Here is a 7,263-nt window from a genome sequence, read left to right on the forward strand (position 1 = left end):
ATAACTATTCTCGAACCCCCTAATCCGGCGCTTCACCCCAGAAACTAACCCGACTGGCCCAACCGGACCTGAACCAAACGAACTCCCCACCCACTTCTCACCCATCCCTCAAAAACCCCCCCCCCCCACTTCTCACTTGCTTCCCACCGTCGGCGTTCCTGCCAACGCGCCACCTTCCCCCACCTTCTGCGCGCCGCCGGCATCCACTGCGCCGCCTTCTGCGCGCCGCTGGGGGACACCGCGCCGCCCTACCTACCTTCTACGCGCCGCCGGATACCACCGCACCGCCCGCCCCCACCTTCTGCGCGCCGTCGGGGGCCACCGCACTGCCCTACCCACCTTCTGCGCGTCGCCGAGGGCCACCGCGCCGCCCTACCCACCTTCTGCGTGCCGCCGGAGACCACCGCATCGCCCACCCCCACCTTCTGTGCGCTGCCAGAGGCCACCAGGTCGCCCTCCCCTACCTTCTGCGCGTCCCCGGGGGCCACCACGCCGCCCTCCCCACTTTTTGCGAGCCGCCGAAGAACCACCGCATCGCCCACCCCCACCTTCTGTGCGCCACCGGAGGCCACCAGGTCGCCCTCCCCGAGCTTCTGCGCGGCGCCGGGGGCCACCGCGCTGCCCTCCACACATTCTACACGCCACCGGCGCCCGCATCAGGTGGACTCCAAGCACGCTGATCCAAACCTCCCAGCTCGCCAGACATGGACTCCCCATCGCGATTCCTCTCATCGCGCGATTGTCCCTGGTCTGTCCTGCCTTGACCATGCGCCCCCCGTCTTCCTGGTGAGCGTCACCGAACTTCGCCGCGAACTACCCCTGGAGGTCCGGGGCGAGCCTCCAGTGGACTAATCACACCTAAAAACATTGCCCCCGGTGTGCTCCAAGGCGAGGTGCTGAACGAGAGTAAATTCCCGTGACCTGGTTCTCCCAAAAATGTGAGTACATGAAGTTCATAGTTCATTATGTGAGTGCAGGGATTTCATTACACAAGCTCCATCACTCTCCGCTCCGAGCATGTTCACTTTATATACACAAAGAAACACAAGAAAATCGCTCTTTGTACACTGGAAGTTCGTCATATATAAATACTTAAGTCCGTTCCTATTGCTGTGTACAAAGATTATTGCTATACAGGGTTTCCTTTTGCCTACTTGGTGGTTTAAACCTATAATAAGGCTATAAAGTTTACTTTTATTTGCATGAGTAGTTCAGTTTGTCTGCTATGCTTGTAGATTTGAGTTGATGTTGCACTTCATGATATTATTAGTAAACGTAAATTCTTAAATGAGATGCCAAAATTTGTAAATTTGATTTAATGTTTATCTATCGCTATCTTTTTGGAAAAGTAGAAGAATTAGATGTATTTGTTGTTGATTTGTGGATGATAGGTAAAAAAACACACAGGTTCACTTTTTTTCTATTGACGAAATTCACTTTTATATTTCTAGGAGTCCGGGGAGAGCTAGGTCATTCTCCAGTTGTTGCCCGGCCGGTGGAGCCTAGCATCCAGCGTAATTGAGACCTAGGTCAGCTTGTTCCAATCGATGATGGCCTAGTTATCTTCTGAAATTCACTATTTTATTTATTGGGTAAAAGTTCACTTCGCCTATGACGGGAAGTTCACCTGTTTTTAATCATGCCATGGTTGGGGCTGAGCTGAGCGGGGCGCTGCAGGCTGAGGCGTCGCATCTCGTGGACCTCCACGCACGTTGATCCCAATCTCCCAGCGCGCATGCAACTTCTCGACGAGATTTCCCTGCCTTGCTGGTTGGTCCACCACGCGTCATGGTAATCCATCGTTGCCGGCAGCCTCAGCCCCGTGGTGACCACTAATTGCACCACCTCAGTCTGGGTAAGTTGATCTTTCCCCACCTCTTTCATGCATGATTCACGAAGGCGAGCGCACTTCTTGATGCTATGGAAGGCTAATTCTGAACTAGTACTATGTTTACATCTGAACAGCAACGCCCGTGGCTTGCTAGCCTTGCCCATTCTGCAGTTCAGAGTCAGTTCAGAGAGTTAACGCGTGAAATTCAGATATAAAAATTGCGGGTGGTATTGTACTACATTTGATGTTTTAACCGCCAGGGTCTGCCTTTTTTATCAACGTACTCGAGTAGTAGTTCAATAGTAGTGAGCTCCTAATTAATGGAGGTGGGGAGAAGAAAGTGAGATGCTTCTAATAAACGTGTCTGGTTATTTACTACATACCGGTAGTTCACCAATTCGATTTCTCGCGGTACACTGATTATTGCAAATCTAACTCGTGACTGATTCAAAATAACAGTTCGCTTGCTTATTTTAGAAATTCACTAATTCAACATAGGTATTTCACTCGGCGAAATAAAATAGCAGTTCTTTGCATTAGACTCCATAGATAAAGTGGTTATGCTTAACTCAGTTTGGTCTTGCTTCTCATATTCGGCATCTGCAGTTCACATCGGAAGCACCAATAGTTCATTCTAGTAGTTTTGGGTCGTTCACTTATTCAGCATCCGCAGTTCATGACATGAATATGAGAAGCATATCATATTTGGCATTGGTGCAGTTCACTGTTAGCCATGGTTGCAGCTCAGTTTGTCGCTGTTTGTCACAATTACGCTGCCTCCTCTGAATTTGTATACTACTGGAGCAATTTTTGTTTACAAAACTAACAACAACATTTCATTGTTTCTTCACATATAATCTATGTTGTGTGTCATTGGAAAATTTACTTTTATTTGTTTTCAGGGGAGTTCCCTTCAGCCGAAGGCAAAGTTAAGTTTTTTTTAGCGGAACGGTTCGATTCATAATCAACCACTTATTCATTTATCAGAAGAGAAGATGCACACAGAGACAAGGTAATGTTGAAACAATTCCAGGGGTTGTTTTGACAAACATAATCAACTAGCTATTCAAAGTCCACTTCGTTAGTTGGGGAGGCCCACCCCATTTTGTCGAGAAGTTCATATTTTACCTTTTTCTGTTCAGAGTAGTTAACATTGAAGTTCACTTGGTTCGCACGGGCAATTCACTTTAAATGTTTATTTCATCCATGATTAAATTTACTTTTACTTTTTTTTGTCTGTGCGCTTCACACTACCATGTTATTAATTGCTCTAGTTTCTCGACATATAATCACTGTGATTTTGTCTGAACCATTCTTAAAATAGGAAGTGCACCCTCCCTTGGCTCCGCCATGCTCGGAACAGCCGCAGGAGTCCACCCGTCGCTGCCTAGGAGTCCACTAGCGCAGGATCGACTAGCTGCACCCATCTGCCTTCCCTGGCTCAAGCCTCCTGGAGTCTGCCATGGGCCGCCGGGGAGTCCACCCCACGACTACCCCATCAGTCTTGTGTGTGCGGCCAGGAGCAAAACATGAGGCGCTGGGAGCGCCATCCCTGCACCAGCATGGCCCCCTGCTCTTCCAGGGTGACGGCGACATGAGGTACTACAGTCCATGTCGTGCTCCGTCGTGTTCAAGGTATACATTTCCTGCTGACTGGTTTTGTGAACTTGCTCGATGACCTGCACAACTCTAAACTACATGATGCTGATTTAGAATAAGTCCACTTAACCAGATTTGCTATGTGAAATTTTGTATCGAGATTCGCTGGTTCGATGTATGAATAACAAACACATGTTTACTTAAAAAAGGATGTCCATCTAGGCATCTATTAAATGTAGAGCAGTTCGTTTACTGAACAATCGAAGTGCACTCTGTGAAATAAAAATGATATTTAAGCAGTTCACTTCGACATAGGTAGTTCACTCGGCAAAAAAAGAAAAAAAAAAAAGGTGGCAATTCAGTGTTTGCGCATTACTTGAGCGGCTACAGAATGCCGCCGATGTTCTCTCAGGAGCATTGCCAGGATGTGTGCACTATTGGTGAAGTTAACTTCTTCTAATCTGTGTAGTTCACTTCTCCAATTTCATGAAGTTTACATCTCTTGCTACTTGGTTTTTTTTGGACAGTGAAAATGTTCAGATGGGTTGGAAGTGCTCTTTGATTGGGTCAAATTTACTTTGATTGGGCTAGGATTTCACCATAGAAAGTTCGCATAAACATGTCGCAATTCATAATTTTAGTTAGGGAGTTCACTTCGAATAGGCCCGAAGTTCCCTCTATATGGCGTTGAAATTCTTGGGGAGTCCGTATAATCGTGAATTTCTGCACAGGTTTGATGCTTACCAGAGAAATCTTTTCATCTACACAACTAGCCAGCAGAATTTATAATGAACCACAAGTCCACATTTCTTGTGCTGATAGATCTTGCTAGTGTGTACCTTTTCTCATTGATTTGCCAGTAGCAATTTGGAAGTTCACAATTCGCTTGTTACGAAGTTCATTCTACAAAAACGTGATGTTTCATGAAAAATTACTGCAAAAAAAGCATAAAGGAAATTGAAGATCACTCTTCGAATTTTGGAAGTTCGCTTTGTAAAACCTTGATGTATAAGATTCTTCGTATATCTTTCTCGCTGTTTTTACATACCTGATACTGTTGCCAAACTCATTCAGTTTCTCACTTTGTGCTAGTATTCATATTTCATATCCCTAATGCCAAACTAATTTAGTTTCCCTCTTTGTGCCAGTATCCCAAACCTGACATGGACAGGGAGTTCACATTATTCATTCATGTAATTTCAATTTTTCTTTTACAGAAGCACGTGTCCAGTAGTGTCCATGTCCACAAGTTCTTTTCTTACGGATTGCGTGTATTTTTGTTAGGAGTTGTATTGAAAAAATACATAGAATGGAAAACTTTCGCCTAGGAAAGTGCACATTTATCAGTATTTGCTAGCAGTACATTACTCTGTGTCAGGGAAGTTTGCTTCGTGCATCCGGGATGTTAAAAATGTTTGTTCACTTCGACTTCACTCTGAACATGCCATGTGTTTGATTTGTAATTCTAGAAGTTCATTTCATTTTCTTGAGTCTGAAACTGCTGACTGCTGTTTATGTCGATTGTGAACTGCAAGCTGCAGCTAGGATACTAGTTCTGTAATTAATAAAGATCACAAGAAATCGAAGTATTCTGCTGAATTTGAAACTTTGAATTACTCTAGCTTGGCTGGTTGTTTTGGTAGTCTTGCATGTGATTCTTGAAAATAAAGTTCAGAAATTAAGCTTAAGAAAAACTTCACAAATGGTAGCTGTAACACATGTTCTGAAGTTCATTCTTACTTGTCGCGGAGTTCGTTTCATGGGTGCTACTATTACTGATGTGTGGCTGATGGGGAAAATAATAGAAGTTCACATTTCTCTATTGACAAGTTCACTCTATATATTTTTAGGAGCTCGAGGAAAGCACCAGGCCGCTCTCTTTCCATTGTCTGTCCAGTGGAGACAATGAGAAGTTCAGATGCAGGAGCCCCCTGCATCCAAGGTAGTTGAAACCCAGGTCGGCATGTTCATCTTTATAATACCCTACTTATCTTCGTATTTTGTTTGAACTACTGGAATTTGTCATCTGATTACCCTAGTCACACTATCTATCTTATTGCTCATAATTGCATGATGAGTCACAGGCATCAAACGATAAGTATATGCACATAACCTGTTGTTGCCTTGTGTATTTTACCATCTCAGAGTCCTTAAATATGGTTCTCTAGTTGCTTCCAGTCAGCATAATCTTGTAATAAGATAATCGGACATGCTGCAAACATATACCTATGCCAGGAGGAATCTAATTTTAAAGTGTTTCTCCATTCGTTGTCCCTTTGCATGCTAATCTAAAAAGGTAAACATGTACAGGTACATGCCTTATATTGTCACAAAGTTCACTTTTACACTATGTGAAAGTTCACCTTATATTGTCACGAAGTTTAGTTCGTCAATTACAAGGTTAAAACCCACCGGAGGTGCAACATATTAGCTGGAAATTGATTTTTATCTCTTTCTTTGATCTATAATTTCTATTTTCTCCGCCTGTCTTTGCTTTGCTAAAAATCTTTGTAAAAATTGCCTAGAAGCAGTTTGTGAATTTGTGAACCGCTGGAGATTTTTACAATTTTCTTCTCAGCGAGGTTTTGTCAACTCCTTGAAATGCATCGATGGGGACTTAATGCTATGTATTTTCTTGTTCTAATTGATTTGCTGGTTGGTTGGTAGCTGCTAACTTTTATTGATAAGAATGAATTTATTTTAGAAGTTCATAAACTTTTAAATCCGAAGTCCAGTTCTACTCATGCTATGAGTTCGTGTTGTTCTTTTCAGGAAGTTCACTTGGCATGCACTAGTGCTCTCGTCTCACAGTAACAGCCAACAGGGGATGCCCGGGTAGAGGTCGGTGCCCTTATCTGAACTTCTTCCTTGCTCCTTATTCAGAACATTGCAATAGTTCCGATCTACTTTGAGGATGTATGCTATTATAGGAGTAGACGCCTTGTTAAAAAAGTTTTCTTGGCGTGTATGAAAAAGTTCATTTCTTTCATAGGGATTTTACAGCATCGAGCGGTTCACTTGTTAACTTTGAGTAGTTCAATTAGGCTACAAAGAAGTTCCCGGTCCTGTAGAAAAAAAAACAATGTCTGGGGTTCATCTATTTTGGTTTAAACAGTGCATTTTGCAGGTTGTGATTGCTGAATTGAACTGCTCCGCATGCCCTACCGCAGCTTACAAGTTCACGATCGCCTCCCTTAGGAGCCCATCACACTCATTTGTGAAGTCCACCTTGGGTGTCATCCTGAAGTACACCTTGCACCCCTTCTCCTGCACTCGACTGTGACTCCTCCTAAGCTTCGCTGCCCTCTACCTCCAAACCAGACCAGCGCGGGGACCTCGATAGGCACAAATAAAGTTGGAGGCGAGCACAGGGACAATTTCAGTTTATGTGTTTCCCACGGTTCAGTTTTACCTTCTGTGAAGTTTATCACAATGTGTGGAGTTCACTTCTCAGACTTTTTACCTTGAATCTCCAGCGCCGTCAAAAGATTGGACAAGGAAGGCAGCTAGCTACTTTAGCACATACACATGCGACTATCCGATATGCTTTATTTTGCATAATTATTTGTATGGCATGCCAACACTATGTAACCTTTGTTTGTATTATGTCTTCCTCTGATGTTCTGGATAGTGCGAGCTATACATTTTTATTTTAGCTCAATACTAGATTACTACTTTGTCTAGTCGAGCCTGTACTAGGGAACTCCTATATGTATTTATTTTTCTCACAAAAATAAATTCAGCGAGAAGTTCATTTTTGTTTTTCAGGAAGTTCATTTTTGTTTTTCAGCGAGAAGTTTCTTGTATCACAGTTTCATGGGGAGTTAACCTTT

Source organism: Lolium perenne, chromosome 2 (assembly GCF_019359855.2).
Source record: "Lolium perenne isolate Kyuss_39 chromosome 2, Kyuss_2.0, whole genome shotgun sequence".
In the NCBI taxonomy this organism is placed as follows: domain Eukaryota; kingdom Viridiplantae; phylum Streptophyta; class Magnoliopsida; order Poales; family Poaceae; genus Lolium; species Lolium perenne.